The 17,539-nt window shown below is 38.0% G+C and overlaps 1 non-coding gene across 1 annotated transcript; it reads right to left on the bottom strand.

The window, feature by feature from the left end:
* Positions 1-13,497: 13,497 nt before the first annotated feature.
* TRNAD-AUC (transfer RNA aspartic acid (anticodon AUC)) lies at positions 13,498-13,569 on the bottom strand. The gene has a single exon. It is a non-coding gene; the product is annotated as a tRNA-Asp (tRNA).
* Between the last annotated feature and the right edge of the window lie 3,970 nt (positions 13,570-17,539).

Raw genomic sequence — 17,539 nt, forward strand, 5'->3', positions numbered from 1 at the left:
AGATTCAGATCCAATTTTATTTGAAAAACAATCACTTGTGTGGCTAAAACATTTTAATGGTCCCTGTCATACATTGTAGTTGAGCATCCATGCCTGGAGGGTATAGCAGAAAAGCTGTGATGAGGCAGTGAAGGTCTCAGTAAAATGTCTGTACCATAATATTTTTGCTTGCAAAACATCTGATTGAAGGAGCAATCTCAGTTTATCATCTAGATGGGTTATTAGCCACTCAGATATTTATCTGTGTATCACTCTAAAATCTTCAAATAAGTGATTGGAACACTAAGTGGTTCCTAAAATGCAAAGCCATATGGTGTCATATAGCTTTACAGGTCTGTCAGTGACTTCTGTGGGTGACAATGGAACTCAAAAGAGCTGAATATATATATATGGCCAGGTGACTGTCTTTGGCACTCTGATTTATGAGATTTAAGTTTCCTCTTTTAAAAAAGTATCTCTGACTTGTTATTGCTATCAGAAATCCTTTTTATCAAAAATTCACTGCTCTGGAATAGGCATTGTCCTCTGTTCAAATACAAATAATTCTATTTCCGAAGATATGATGTTTTACAAAATACATTCTCCAGTTTCAAAAATATAATTTAAAGAAGTTATCTGGAATGAAAATCATTTTAGTGTACTAGTCCCACTTTTCCTTCAATAGCAGAAAATTGAATCTTGCCAAATCAAGGCAACTCAGTCACATCTAGTTTGAAACTCAGCCTTTTTCTGAGTCTTACTCTTCAGTCAGCCAGGATTCTTCACCAGCTTCATCTTCTCCCTTGGAGGAATCTGGGTTTGTGGAGGCTTGGGTGAGGGAGCAGTGGCGGGTTTGAGGGTTGCATGTCTAGTCCATGATGGCCTTCTGTCCTTACAACCCTCCACTGAGGTGGAGTTGGGTGTTTACTTCAGCCCCAGCTCTACCTGCCACCAATGTTAGCAGTCCTTCTATGGCCTGCCATTGTCTCTCCCATGTCCTCTTTATGCTTCAGGACCTAGTCACAAAATTCGTTAAGTCTGCCACTTCCCTCAGACACCATCCTGTTGGGAATAAGGAACCCCTGAGTTATTTCCTCACCTTAAACTAAGATGAGTATTGGGTGATGGTCCTCAGGTCTGTGGCCAGGACTAACTCTAGAAAAAGTAGGGTATGTGGACACTATGCACATATATAAACTATTTAAATTAGTTGTTACCAGTTCTCAATGAGATAAGTACAAACATTGAGGGTAAGTGTTTAGTAACTTGGGTAGCAATTTGAATTTAATATGCATAGGATGCTTCGGAATACTGTTCCCCACAGAATCTTTGAACAAATGCAAAAACTGACAGATCCATCTTCCTCAAAACCCCAGAGAACAATTAAAGGGTTGTAATAACTAGGTGAGTACTGATTGAATCAAGAAAATAAAGCTGTAAAAGTGGTAGGACAAACTCGTGTCACCTTTGATGGCCCTTTCCCACCCCTCCTTGGCACAGTGTGGAGCTGGTCTGCCCTCCCACTGTGGGGTCCTGGCCTCATTCTGGAGTGACCAAGTAACCCATACATGCACACTGGGGTGCCTGCATGTGTCTGTCAACCTTTTGGGTGGCATCAGGAAACTCATCTCTGGATTACCCACCCAGAACTTGCCCAGTAGGCAGAAGGAGCTTGTGGGCAGCTAAAGCAATAAGAAACAATTAAATCAAAGAGGATGTGGACAAAGAACTGCTGGTTTTTATACAAACAATAGAGCATAGAAGGGAGGGAAAGTCTATTTCATTGGGAATGGAGAAGACATTCAGATTCCTGTAAATGGGGAATTTCCTAAGGCCGTGAGTTGAGTACAAGCCCAGGACAAGACCGAGGTTCAGAAAGGATGAAGAGGGCACTGCAACTCACTTTCAAATTGGGCTGATAATAGGAAGACTAAGTTCTGAAGAAGGACACCATCAGTCATGGATCCAATTTGCAAAGACTGTGAGAGATGATTTTGCATTGGTTTGTTTTTGGTAGTTCCTGCACTCAAGGAAATTTGTCATATTTCTAACTGGATGCAAATTTAAAGAACGGACAGCTTAGTCACTAAATTCAAGAGTTTTTATATTAAAATGTTTAATATGCACAAAAGATTATGAGAGAAACAAAGAATCAGGAAATGGTGATCCCATCCAAAGGAACAAGATAAAAATTTAGAAACCATCAACAAAGAAAACCAGACTTTAGACATACCAGAAAATGACTTTTAAAAAATCCTCAATATGTTTAAGAAAATAAAGGGAAATACAGATAAAAAACTAAAGTATAGAGGAAAACAGTGAATGAATAATAGGGAAATCTCAATAAAGGGATAGGAATTAAAAAAAAAAGAACCAAACAGAAATACTTAAGTTAAAGAGTCTAATTACTGAAGGGAAAAATTCCCTAGAAGGTTTCAACAGCAGATTGGGGCTTCCTAATTTTATAACTTATTACAAAGCTATAGAAATTAAAACAGCATGATTCTGGTGCAAGGACAGACATAGATCAATGGAATTGAATTGAGAGTGCAAGGACAGACATAGATCAATGGAATTGAATTGAGAGTTCAGAAATAAACCCTCATATCTATAGCCATTTGATTTTCAAAACAGGTGCCAAGTCCACTCAAGGGAAATAACTTCAAGACTTCAATAATAGTCTCTGCAATCCAGAAAACTGGATATCTATATGCAGAAGTATAAAGGTGGACCCCTACCTCACACCATTTCTAAAAATTAACTTAAAATTGATCAAAGTCTTAACTTTAAGAAACAAAACTATAAAATTCCTAGAGGAAAACATAAGGAAATATTTTTAGGACCTTGTATTAGGCAATGGTTTCTCAGATTTTATGGAAAAAAGCATGAGCAACCACAACAAGAAAATAGATACATGGGTCTTCACCAAAATTTTAAAAACTTTCGTGCATCAAGGACATCATCACGAAAGTAAAAAGACAACCTATACAGTGGGAGAGAATATTTGCAAATCACATATTTAATAAAGCTTTAATACCCAGAATGCATAAAGAAATCCCATAACTTAACAATAAAAAGACAAACAAGCCAATTAAAAAAATGGTTAAAAGACTTGAATAGACATTTCTCCAAAGAAGACATATAAATGGCCAATAAGCAGATGAGAAAATGCTCAGCATTACTAGTCATTGGGGAAATGCAAATCAAGACCACACACCCTTTAGAAGATTACTGTTAAAAATGGAAACTACCAAGTGTGGGAGAGAACATGGAGAAATAGGAACACTCATTCATTGGTTGGTGGGAATGTAAAATGGTGCAGCTGATGCGGAAGAAAGGTTGGGCAGTTCCCTAGAAAGTTAAATATAGAATTAGCCTATGACCCAGCAATACCACTTCTAGATTTATACTCTAAAGAACTGAAGAAGGGACTTGAACACATACTTGCACACCAATGATCATAATAGTTTTATTCCCCTTTGTCAAAAGATGGAAGTAACCCTATTATCCATCAATAGAATGGATAAACAAAATGTAGTATATTCATACAGTGGAATATTATTCAGCCATAAAAAGCATGAAGTACTGATACATGTAACAACATGAAATAAAACATCATGTTGAGTGAAATAAGCAAGGCACAAAAGGACAGATAGTGTACAATCTCACAAATTGTACCCATATTACTCACTAATATGAAATAAGTAGAGTAAGACTTTACTTAGAGCCAGAAGGTAGAATACAGGCTAGCAGGGTCTGGGGGAGGGCAAGGAATGGTACAGAGTAACTGTTTGGGATAATGGAAACTTTTGGTAATGAATGGTGGTTATAATAGCACAAATTGTTTATGTAATTAACATATGATTAAAAGGAGGAATTTAGGTTGTATGTATGATATGTGAATGAAAATTTTAAAGAAACATAGAGCTTAAAATAGAAACCATGAACCCCAATGTAAACTAGGACCATTGTTAAAAGCATAATTATAATTAATATTGTTTCATCCATCGTGCCAAATGTGTTAATAATAGGGAAAACTGCATGTGTACGGGAAGGTATTTTCTGCAAGATTTTTCTATGAGCCTAAGCTTCTGTAATAAAAAAATTGATTAAAAATTGAGGTTTGTACTTTATATGTCACTGGGTTTTTCATTTCATACATCTGGTAATTCATTTTTATTACTATATTTTATAATTTTTTATATTATTTTATTTTTTAAAAAGGAAATGTTCCTTCTCCACAGGGAATTTGAGAAGCCCTGGCCTGGATGATTGCTTTTTTTCTGCTCAGGCACCATGTTGGATTTGCCACAGGGCTTCTCTGTGAGCGGCCTGTCTCCCAGCTTCAACCGAGAAGCTGCACCTGCCCACCCTTACCTCACCGAGGGGAAAGCCACGGGAAACCAAGCAAAATGCATGGAATGGAACCTCAGTTGATATCCCAAATTATTATCCCCTTCACAATCTGAGGTTTCCCTTGACAAAATTATAGCAGAGCAGACAGACTTATATATACTGAAAAAGTCTCTTTACTTCACAGGAGCCTCATTTTCCTTAATAGTAAAAAGAGAATAAGGCCCACTTAATTGTTATAAGGCTTAAATGAGAAATTCTTAGCGTGGGGCCTGACACAGACATGTTAACTCCCTAGAGGTAAGAAGAATTTTTAAAACATTTTGGCGCTCCAGCAGTTAAGTTCTCTGCCCACATGTACCACATAGTGATTCATTCGAATTAATCTTTATTTTGAGAACATTTAAAGGGATAAATTAATTATGTAGGGCTATTATTGGAATAATCATAATATTTACCAGAATTACAACAATGAAATAAGAAAACAATTTGCGTAGAGGTTAAGCAAAGAACCTGGTGTGTAGTAGGTGTTTAATAATGATGGTGCCCCATACACACACACACACACACACACACACACACATTCTGCCCTACATGTGCACACACGCACATCCTCATATATAGCTAGCATCCTCAGACATGGGATTCAGAAGCTTTCTTTCATCCAGCAAAAGAAAAATGCAATGGGCCTGGACATCTACTGCGGATGACATTTCGATGATATATTTAGTGTGAGTTTATTAAGTAGAAATAGAAGGAATAAATGACTGCTGTTTCCCTTATGCTTTCAGATAAGACTCTAAAATTGTAACTATTTTGTTTTTTCCCTGTCTGGCCCCAGTGTGAGTCTTGCAAAGTAATTATACTTGTGAAGGTTGGTTTAGACCTCATCAGTGAAATATTTCTCTTAAATACCGCTGTGTTTTAATTAAATGTAACCCTAGACGAACAGTGTTTAGTTGTGCAAATGAAATGGGCTGAGCCTTGGGGCAGTCAGAAATGCAGGAGAGGAAATTGAGCAGCAGAGTCAATTGGGCACAAGCTATGAGAAGAGTGGAGCAATTTATCAGGCCGACTGGAAGTTAATTATTTAGTCCAAATATTGTACGTCATAATATGCCGAATGCAGCAAGCTACGTGGGGAAAATACGTAAATGTGACGACTATTGATTACCACTAAATGAATGCCTGGTTATTTAATCAGTTTTGTTTTTAGCACTTTAAGGTCAGTTAAAAGCCAGTGCAATAAAAAATTTAGAACTAATACAGAGACCAAAGCCACGGTCAAATTTTAAAGTAAGAAGTTAAATTGAAGTCATAAAATCCCAGAAGGCGTTGTTTCAGAATCATTACTTGGGCTGACTTTTATAGGAAAAGTTGTTCAATGGCTTAAATAAGATCTGTAAAGCTAGTAACAGAGACAGTAATATCTTCCCTTTATATCTCTCTTGGGCCTTAAATCAACCCACAGTCCTGGACAAAACATACTTTCACATAATTCTGGGAATAAAGTAGTACCAGGAAATGAAAATGATGGAGACAAGAGAGCCCTGTGTTATCAGGGACCTTTCAGTCTCTATGTTCTGAGATATGCAGAATATTAAAGTATTGAAAACAAGAGAGCACGTGTCACTCAGTATGTCACCTCACCTGTGATAAAAACCATCCTTTCCTTTATGCTCTGTTAACTATTTGAAGAAACAACAGACACCATGAGAGCTTTGCTGGCCTTGGCAACTCATTTTTCTTATCTAGAGATTATTTTGCGACTCTGCTGCAAATCATGTTTTCTTCAATAGCAAGAAGGCTTAAAAAGTTAAATAATGAGAAAATGACTCTTTAGACACCAGTGATTTTGCTGAAGTTCTCTTGAAAACTCTTCACTTATGGAGAAATGCCTAGGAAGGCTGTCCACTGAGGGTGTCAGTGAAGATATTAAGGGATAAAGCATTATTGAGGGAAGATGAGCATCTCATTGTGACTCAAACTGAATACATTCTAGAAATTAAGGTCTTCATACTTCAAAGAACCGTAGAAGTCATATCTTTAGATTGAAGTAGGCGAAAATGATTTTCAGACCATAATTTTATTCTTCATAACTAGGATGAGCTAAACTGTAACTAAATATATAATATCAGAGGTATAGTTTACTTTCATTTATTGAATATGAGCTCTGTAATGTCTATGGTTACATTTCTGCTAAATTTTCAGTTAAAGAATTTGCTTTTCAGCAGATTAAATTTAGTAGTGAAATGTTCTCTGTGGCAAAGAATAACAGGAAATCCTTGGGCAATAGGATTTTTCAGTCATTCTTTTTAAAAAAATGCATTTTGGTATAATAAAACACCACCAAACATGGATAAAACATGACAGCCACTTTTCATTGTTAATATTTTCCTTTTTAAAGTAAGTTTGAAATTTAGTCAAGATTTGTCCTTGTCAAGAAATGAAAACTTCATTAAAAAGGCTTATTGTTCACAGACAATAACACACATTGATCCCATCTAAATTTCCCTGAAAGATTAACAAAGCACCAGTTCCTTGTATCCATGGCAAAAAAATGCTAGTACGTTGTCAAACTATGGCTATTCCCTGTATCACCACTGTGTGGTACTGCTTACTTTTAAATTGTGTGTTCATGCATATGTGTGTGTGTGTATGTGTGTCTTTATTTTTTACATTTGGGGTGCCTAATGTTGAAAGTACAGCATGCATTCTAGTCTGGAAACATATGGAGTGGTAGGATTTTATTTAATGAATCTGAGCTCTCCATTTGAGTCTGAGTGTGGGAATTCAGCTTTGCAAAATGATGACTACTTACAAGCCTGAAATTGTATACACTTTCTGCTCCAAAATGACCACCGTAATGGTAGCAAAACTCAAAACAACTAACTTACTGCTAATTAATCTTATTTCACATATAGACATAGATTTGACAAGGAACGTGACAGACAAAGACCTTTCACAATCTGGGAGCATTTAACTCTTTGTCACTTCCCAATTGAGACTACCACGTTTCATTACTTTAGCAAATGTATGATTAAATAAACAAGCAAATATGACATGTTCTAGCTGGTTGACAATACAGACTTCTAAGTTAGAGTATGGATAAAAAGAAAAAAATTCCACGAAACTACTCGAACTGGCTTAAACAAAAAGAGAATAATTTTAAGGCCAAAGAATAGCTTAAGGAATTCAAAGAAAGAAAACACAACTTCTAAAAACAGGAGCTGGGAATGGACAATCCTCAGGAAACAAAGCTGCTGCTAATTCTCATTTCCTCTGGAACTGTATAGTGTCTCCTCTCTTTTTCTCTCAGCTTCCTCATTTACTCAGTTTGGGCTTTCTGTTAACATTAAGCTCTCAGTGGCTTTCACATGCCACGTAGCTAAATCTAGGTACAGGTAAACTCAATCTAGCTGTACTTCCCCCCGACCTTTCAGCCCAAACTCTACTCCCAACATGTTTCAGTATGCATGCCTCTGTGGCCAATTTCCTGGGCCAATCACTGGATTGACAGGTAGTGAGCGATGTATTCATTCCTGGTCCAAGAGCTATGGTGGCTGGAGGAGCTGCAAGGTCCCCTTTCCATTACATGGTCATCACGAGACTTAAACATTCAAATTAATTCAGCACGGTTCAACAAAAAGCGTTAAGCCGTCAAACCAAAATAAAGAAAAAGATACAGGTAGCATTAGAATGCTCTTGATAATACAGCCCAACCCCTTGTATTAGAATAAGATCAATCTCAATATATTTACACCCAAATAGTCTATTTAGAGTGCCACATCACTGTATGTATACAAATGTATTATGGAAACTCCCTAACTTTTATCTCATGGGATTTTACAGTGTAAATACAAATGGGAAGGGAGGGAACATAATTTCACAGGCAAGTAGTCTGGGAAGGATTTCATGATAGAAAAGTGTTCTTCAGTTTCAGGAATTTCACTGCCCATTGCTTTAGTTTCTTAGCTGCTAAAGAAATACAATACCATGGGTTGCCTTTTTATTGCCTCATGGTTTTTAGGCTAAGAGAAGTCCAAAATTAAGGTCATCAAGGCAATGCTTTCTTCCACAGACGGTGACATTCTCAGGCTGGCTGCCAGCAGTCCATGGTCCTTGGTTTTTCTGTCACATGGTAATGCATACGACAGCCTCCCTTGGCTTCTCTGAGTTCTGTTGATGACTGGCTTCTTTTCATCTATTTTTTTTTTTTTTGCCTGACTTTCATTCTGCTTGTGAAGGACTCCAGTAATCCACATTAAAGCCCAACCTGATTAAGTTGGGCCACACCTTAACTGAAGTAACATCTTAAAGAGATCTTGTTTACAAACGGCCCACACCTGTAGGATTAGATTGAGTCTAAGATGATGTTTTTCTGGAGGTACAAGGCTCCAAATCACCACACATATCTTTGGGAAGAGGGCATGGAGGGGATCTAAGGATTGAATGATGAGCTTATTTTTATATTTACTTTCAGAGATTAAGGGTTTGGGGACAAAAGGGGTTATTTGTTTAAATATACTTTCCACTCTTGATTTGACTTTAGTAAGGTTGGATTCTTTAAAGGACATAGCAAGATACTCTAAGAGACTGTCTAGGTGAAAGTGAAAGACACCATAAATATGACTGGGTTACATGATACAACCACAAAGTCACAGATGGTAAATTGGGGTCTGCCTTCTTTTTTCACCCCATCCTCCTCCTCCAGTTTTTGACCATGGCCTCTCTGAGGCAGGAGTGGAGGTGGCGAGATGGTCTGATCAATATTTGGATGGCAAAGAGGTGCAGTAGTTACCACCACTGTTTCTCATCGACATCTCCTTTCCCCCCTGTGGTTGGTGGTAGGGAAGAAAATAATTATATACAGTGTTATTAAAAATTTAAGTCCATTGACAGTAGTAGGGCTATGGTATTCATTTTAGATGCTTGCATTTCTACCAGATAAGAGGCATCATTCATTTCTAGAAATAGCTCTGAAAGAACTCAGTCATTTTGTTCTAACACTCAAACCCTTGGCCTCAGTTTTCTTTCCCATAAGAAAAAACATAATCTATGTTTTTATATTTTTCATCATTCATGTGGTACCTTCTTAAGGTGATGATACCCATCCTTCAAACAGGTGAAAGTCTTTTCCTAGATAAAATCTATGGATAGTTTTAGAAGAACTGGTCTACTAACTTTAGCTTTATGGGTACCAATCAATTAAATAAACAAATAAAGAGTGTCCCTCCCCCCAAATAATATGGGTTTTTGTCAAATATTAATTGGTTTTGGAAAGATGGAAATGTATAAAATATTTTTTGTTTTCAAAGAAGATCCAGGCAACTACTTGCTATTCAATAAAATTAAAGCATTGGGAGCCAAGCTGCCTAATTTCAAAGCCAAACTCCACTATTTACTACTATGTGACCCTGGGAAAATTACTTAACTTCTCTGAGCCATGTTTTTCCCATCTTTGAAATGGGAATAATTAGGGTACTTCCTCAGAGGGTGAAGGTGAATAAAAACACCCAGCAGAGTGCATGGCACATAGTAAGTGCTCAGTGAGGTTTGGCTATAATTATTATCTGTATGCTCTGTGGGGAAAGGGTTAAGAGTTCAGGGCTTTGATGTGGTCTGGGGGTGCTTTAAAATGAAGGAAAATGATTTATGGACACACTTTCTCCGGTTTCCTAGAGGAATTTTTTTTTTCATGGTGGTCTTTCCTCAAGTTTGCCCTTTCTCATCAAAACATCATCTGTGTGGTAAATTTTCTCTGCCTTCAGAGAACCAGAAGAAACTGAAGCCAGATGCACAGAAGGAAAGAATCTTTGTAGCCCCAATTTCAAGAATTTGAAAGCCCCAAATTATTGCCCATGCAAGTGGGCTGGTGGGAGTGATCTCCTAATGTATCTTCTTTTTCTTTTTTCTTTTTTTTTTTTGCATGGGCAGGTGCCAGGAATCGAACCTGGTTCTCTGGCATGGCAGGCGAGAACGATGCTTACTGAGCCACAATGGTCCGCCCTCTCTCCTTGTTTTATAGATGATTGTCCACCCATGTTGGGGAAAAGGGTAGGAAGAAGGCTGGAGCAGACACGGTCCACGGTCCAGTTCAGGATAGGGCAGAGCATGGAGAAGATGAGTATGTCTCAGAAATTCAGAGTCTGGGGGATGGAGGCGTGTAGGTGGGTAATCCAGGAGACAGCCAGAAGAACGAGGCAGAGCAAGGACTTACAAGACCTTCCCACAAATAGATCCAACAATAATGCTGAAGGTTGAAGCCTGAGGAATACTGGTGGAGCTAGGGGAGTATCTGTTCTATCAGCTTCATTCACAACAGCTTAGATGGACAGTGTTTTAGAGGCCCAGCTCACTGCATAACTCATGAAGTTCTCCTGAGCATACCCAAGAAGACTAAAGAAATGGACAGAGATAGGTTAATTCTTTGACAAGGAAGGACATGTGAGAAATAATGCAGATGACATTTGCTTACCCACTTACAGGAACAGAGATTTGCTCCATATTTTATTCAGCTATCTTATAAAGCTGGTTATCATTGTGTCCTCACCATTCTTTGGACTTCTTCTCAAACATCTTTTTGTTAAAAATCTAGATGTAAGAGCTCTAATTAGTCTTTGAAGGAGAACTACCTGAATCTGGAGACACCCTGGTGCTCAGCAGCTGGTTACTCTGCTGGTGACAAGAGAAAGAAAGTGTGGTCCTAATTGAATTTACCTGAATGGCTTAGTGATTGGAAAGGGAGTAAAGGAGAAGAGTTGTACACAGTAAATCTCTGAAATAAGGGCAGAGATGAGGACACAAGACAGATAGATATCAAGTCTTCTGCCATCTGGTGAGTGTTAATACAGAATAGAAATCTGGACAGGGTTTTAGCGATGACTTAGTATAATCCCTCACTTTTAGGTAAAGAAACCGAGGCCCAGGGAAGTTCAAATGCATGCTTAAATTCACCCAGTCTGGTAGCTGCCTGCAAGCTACTCGGGGGATCTTTTTTTACCCCAGCCTGCTGCCTCTCACTGATGAGGTCCTTTATTCTGTGTCTTTGAGGGAAGGGCTTATTTCTCTTTGTTTTATCACGTTGGCTAGAAGACTTCTTTTTAGTAAAACATACTAATGAAAGTTACATTGGCTGTTTCCTAAGAAACAATGTCTTTTAAAATGAGGTTGTCAAAGCTATTTTCCGGCTGGGGGCGGGGGGAGGGTTCTTCATAAGTCTGTGTGAGACAGACACACACTTCTAACGTCTCAGGGATGTTTTCCCACAGAGAACATAGGACAAGAGTAAGGAAGCGGGAACAAAGGCCACGGTGATTTTTTTTTTCAGAAGGAAAAGTGTGTTGATGAGTGAGCCAGTGCAAACACGAGGAAACACACATCTAAGACTAGCTGAAGGGAAGGCACATTTAATGTGCATGGGTAGTCCAGGTTACTTATAATTGCCTGAAAGAAGAGGTAACTTACCCTACTACCTTTCAGGGAAGGATGTCTCAATGCCCTGTGATTCTTCAAGTTTGTTCAAGTTTCTAAACAGGATTACCAAGGAGGCTGACAGCAATAGAAACAATGAAGGGCCCAGAGTAGGTAGCAAGGTGGCTTATGCCGTGTCACATGCAGCATCATGGATTATAGGTGATTTATCCCTTTGATTCGACCAAGATCTTTGCCAGCAAAGGAGAATTATTCAAACTGTGGCCACATCCTAGGCCATAAGGAAAACCCACGTTACGAAAAGCACCCCTTACCGAACAGTCCTGTTGCACCAAAGACAATGTGGCCACTTAATTTATAGGTTCGGATTCACGGACACACAGACTTCAGTGATATAAAAACAGATTTTATTAGGAAGGTAATTAAAGAAAATAATTAAAATATAGTAATTAAAAGAGCTTTCAAAACTAAGGCAAGGTTACATCACCAGATAAGATGGCAGCAACACCTGAAGAGAAGTGCTGGAGAGTTTCAGAAGCAGCATTCCAAGTCTCATTAGTAAAAATCCACAGCAATCTTGGAGACAGCATTCAGAGTTTTCTTAGTAAAAATCCACAGCAGGGCATTCTTTTCCCATATTAGATTCTGATGAGGGGCTCTCTCTTTTTCATAAGCTCCTCCTCTCTTCTTCTTTTTTCTCGTAAGATTCTTCTCTCTTTCTCTAACTGCTTGCATGCACTTTTTATATTTTCACACAATAGTGGCCACATTTCAATTAGCTTACATGACAAGGCCCAGTTTGGTCCTGTGGGAACTGGCTAGGGACTGAATGGAGTTTCCTGGGACCTAGATATCTTTATCACAGGATGCCTCCTTCCGGGAGGATAACCAGTTCTCCCAGCTAGAGTGCACATTTCAACTATTTCTTACTGAGATCACGCAATAGCGACATGAGTTGCATGCAATGGCAACATCAGTGGAACAGAACAGACTCTATAAATTTATCTTTCCCTTACAATTACTTAAAATTAGTCTGCATTCACTCTGACTTTAAAGGCAGGAAAATGTTTCTGAAAAACCCAAATTGTGGTAAGTAGTCCAGAAATAATATCACGGTCTTTGCAAATTTTATATTTAAAATTTCAGTTGGTCAGAGTGTTGGTTAAATTCCAGTTGGTCAAATTCTCCCAGGGTTTAAGGGGAATGTAACAAGAGTTGTAAACCATACAGAGCCAAGGAAGCTTGAGAAAGGGTGGGCGAGTTAATGTTTCCCCAGGTTCTGTAAGAAATGTAGTCAGGAAGCAACTGCATAATAGAATCAAAGATATGTATTTTAAGAAGAAAAACAATGAGCACATGCTGCACTTAAATATCACTTGTTTTTGAATACCATCAGCATCCTTTCATTTTTCCTGATGCAATATATGCTTGTGGGAGAAGAGTCACTGCAAGTCTTCCCTTTACTACCTATAGGGGCTATGTATGAAGAATTAAATGGATCCTTTTTAAGTAAAAATTTCCTCATGAATCAAAGAGTTCCAGTTTTCTTATACCATTTTAAAATTCCTAATTGGTTTTATTTATTATTCATTTATTTTAGTTGTAGAAAAAGTAAATATAGCATATGCTATATTGACATACCTGGCAAAATCCTTAATAAGAACATTAGAAAAGGGCTTCTTAATTTCACCCAAGTGTTTTTTTTTTTTTTTTTTTTTTGAGTGGGGGTGGTGCATGGTCTGGGAATCGAACCCAGGTCTCCCACATGATAGGCCGGCATTCTAACCACTGAACTACCCGTGCACCCCCCCCCCCCCCTTTTTTAATATAATTAAGGGAATGGATGCCATTTCAACCTCTGCCCTCTATGGTAAATTGACCTTGCACATGCTGGGCTGGTTCCTGAACCGTGAAAAATCTTTTTGGAACTCTTTCAACTTTGTCTCTTTGCTCATTGTAGTACTTAACATCTACAATGAACAATAAACATGTAAAAGGGAAAAAACATAGCACTACTCATTAATTAGAAGACATTACAAATCCTTAGACTGATTAAGGGTATGCTAACCCATACGGGTAAGTCAAGGGAATTTGGTTTGTGCAGCTCTTTTTGTTCTTCATATGACAAAGTCATAAGGATAACTTGCCATTACCAATTAAATAGTGTTCTAAGAATCTTTTTTCCTAGCTCAAAGATCAGTTCTAAATCAAGAGGGTGTTTACCTGCTGCCAACATTATAGAACTCCAACAAATCTTATTAGTTTCTTCTTTAAGACTTTAAAAAAAAAACTTTTTAATAGCGTTGGAATGAAGGAATTTTTCAACTACTAGTTTTTAAATTTGAGCTTCTTCTTTTAGACCTAAACAGTAAACTGCTAATTGATTTATCTAAAATAAAATCCCTTTTGAATTTTTAGAGAATAAGTGTTTTAGATTACTCAGTTTCTTCATTCACTATAACTTTGAAAAAGTACAAAAAAAACTGAGTAGGTTCTTTCCCAGATTCTCTAGAGGAAATTTAGGTGTAGCAGACACTCAAAAGACAATATGTGCTGAGGTTGAGAGTCACTGCAGACAGAATCTTGAAATGGAAATAGAATAAATGAAATACTACAACAGGAAGGTCTTTATTCTGTGCCTATTCACAGATTTCTGGTGTTGAACTCCATGTATTTGAATTCCTGATCTGCCATTTACTACTTTATAATTCTGGGAAAGTTGTATCATCTCTGTGTAAGTGTCAGGGTGAAATGAAAGAATAACAGTGACTTCCACATAGTACTGAGAGGACTAAATGAGATGATGTATCCAAAGCTTCTAACACAGTACCTGGTTTATAGTTGCCATTATTATATTATTATTTAAGGTTAGTCATATAAATGTACATGATTAAGTTCACTGCTTATCTTGAAATTCTCATAAATTTAGCACTCTGTATTGGTAGTTTCATTGCAAGTCACATTTTATTTCTCTTTTCAGATGAAGAAGAAAGATAAGATGCATAATGTGATTTATTTATACTGTCATTGAGTTTAATGTTATGAAAAGTGTTTCTAATACTGGGGCATGATAAGACAATTTGGGATATAAGTCTCAAAATTCATTGAGCCATTCCTTAACATGTCAAGAAGCTCAGCAATCACGTTCCCTCCTTTCCCTTATTTTAGTTTAGAAGCCTAAAGGAATGTTTTGCTTTGTTAACTTCATTTGAAAGGAAAAAAGGCCTATAATACAGTTTTTGAAAAGATGTGTCCTCTCTTTATATGTATACATTACAGAATTGCTTCAATTCTCATGACTCCTTTGTGGTCAAGCCATTTCTCTATATTTGAGAAAACAATAGTTTACTCACAAAACAGACTAGCTAAGTTACATGTGCTTATCTCAGTAAGGAAAAAACAAGCCAAAAAAGTAGGTAAAGAAATCCATATCAGAGTTAGTTGGGTCTAAGTCCAGCCAATTCTACATTCATTTCTTAACCATTTTTGCATCCAACACTTATAGAAATGGAAATAGTTAACTCTGGGCAACACTGCTCTGCGGAAGAGGTGAAAATGGGCTGACCCTTTCCTCAGTGGCCAGAGGCTTTGTGACCAGTGGCACAGTTAACTGCTGCTAGTGTCCAGTCATTCTCCAGCACATAGCCCTCTTTCTTTTCTCCTTTTTCTCTCCCATTCTGCTACATCCCTTAATTGAGAAATGGATATTTCCTAAACACAAGAGTCTGACTCTTGCCCTCAAGAAGTTTATTATCGAATAGATATGCCCTGCAGTGCTTCGCCATATAGCTGTGCCTGATCAAGATGGTTCGAGGCCACCTAAATTAAATGATCTTTCATGGGTCAAATAAATGCCTACCAGGTAGTACCTTTGAAGTGTAACAACACACAGACATGGAAAGTTTATTTGTCCCATGAGCACGTTTTCTAAAAGGAAAGCTTAAAACATGCCATTTTCTTCTTCCATATATAAAACAGTGTTTCCGATGGAAGTGGAACCAGCAGGGCCAGAGAGCTTTTGTGACTGCCAACAGAGTTCGAGGGTGCTTGGCAATGCTTACAAAGAACAAAAACACATATGCTGCCATTCCAGGGATGCTCAGTTGAGAGCAGCCCAGAATAGAACTTTGAATGAGGCAGGGGAAAATGTGCGGGCACCAGTGGGTTTTATTTTTTTAAGCAAAAACAAAATAAATAAAAACCAATCTGTTAATGTATTATTTCCCCTCAGAAGGGGAAACACCAATAATGGGGCTTAGGTTTATGGTGCCAAGTTCTCTAGAGTTATAAACCGGACTGATGCAAAGCAGATGAAACTTCATCTGTGGTTTGCAAATGAAAGCTTTTTAATGGGGAAATGGAAACATTTTCTGCCCCATAGATGTTCTAAGGCCTCAAGTTCAAAAGAAGGTTGAGTCCTCTTCTTCACATGCCAGAAGCAAGCACCTTGATGAACCCTACACTAACGGATTCTTGGGATCACTGTAAAGGTCTTCTGAAAATCAAGAAATACACCACCAGAAAAAACAATCCCCCAAATAAGCATTCTACTATGTAAGTTTATCTTAAAAAAAAAAAAAAAAGCATCAATCTACTGAACATAGAACTAAAGCTCATCGAATAGGGACCAGCCAATAAAGAACACCTTTGGTTATACATATCTATGTCCTTTCATTTGTAGATGATAATGAATTTGGTAACCCTTGTACAATTTATTGTAAATTTAGGAATATGATTCCATCATCCCTAACTCATCTGTTTTCTGAGCAGGGGATTTTTGAGAGCACTGTTGTCCTAGCTGTAAAGGTACTGAATTGGATAGAACTGGGGAGAGTTGGAGAACTTGGGGTTTTGTAATTCCTTTTCAGTGAAATGTTTGTATTTTTAATTATTTACTAATTTCACAACAATTTTGACCCAAATGGAATTAAGCCTACTTTTCCCCTCCTGTTATTTTGTATTGATCATGGGCAGTAGACCTGGGGAACTAAGAGAGGGTTGTGCTGAGAAGCTCCATGTGCATCCAAGCAGTTACCAGAGAGGAAGCATCACCTTCCACCAGTGGCGGTGGTGCCCGACGCCAAAGCACGCGGCTGAAGAGTGTCAAGTGCCATCAGATACCAGGCTGTTTTGTCTCCATGTTCTACACTGAGACTGGAGTACTAGCATTGAATTCAGTTTCTCTGCAGTAATATGAAACCGCCAGCAGTGCACCCTGGCTGTGTACTCCAAATGGTCAGGGAGAAACCTCAAGGTGGCAGCACCTTCATAGCTTTCAGAGCGTCCCTAGCGCGGCCACCCTGCCCTTTATTAGAGAAGTTTACAGTACAAAACAATCCTGCGTGAATACAGAATTCCCATATACCACCCGACCACCAACACCTCGCACTGGTGTGGAACATTTGTCGCAATTCGTGTTAGCACATTTTTGTAATTGTACTATTTATTAAAGTTCATGGTTTACCTTAGGGTTTGTGGGATGTGCTAGCCTTTCCAGCATTTTCTACCATTACAGAAAAATATGGTTGGTTGATTTTATATTTTCAGTAAGTAAATATTTTCCAAGGGATCATTTTGCTAAGGTCAAAAATTAAAGAGGATTTTTCACTGTACAGCATGAAGTTTTTGCTAAACACATTAGCTGTTTCTGTAAGGGCAATTCTACTGCCTTTCATTAGGCTTCTGCCATCTCCTCTCTTTTCCTGTTCCTAGTTGGAAATTAACTTCTTTAATGGTATTACCACAGCTTAAATCCTCACTTGCTGTGTAGGAT

Source organism: Tamandua tetradactyla, chromosome 5, assembly GCF_023851605.1.
Source record: "Tamandua tetradactyla isolate mTamTet1 chromosome 5, mTamTet1.pri, whole genome shotgun sequence".
In the NCBI taxonomy this organism is placed as follows: Eukaryota; Metazoa; Chordata; class Mammalia; order Pilosa; family Myrmecophagidae; genus Tamandua; species Tamandua tetradactyla.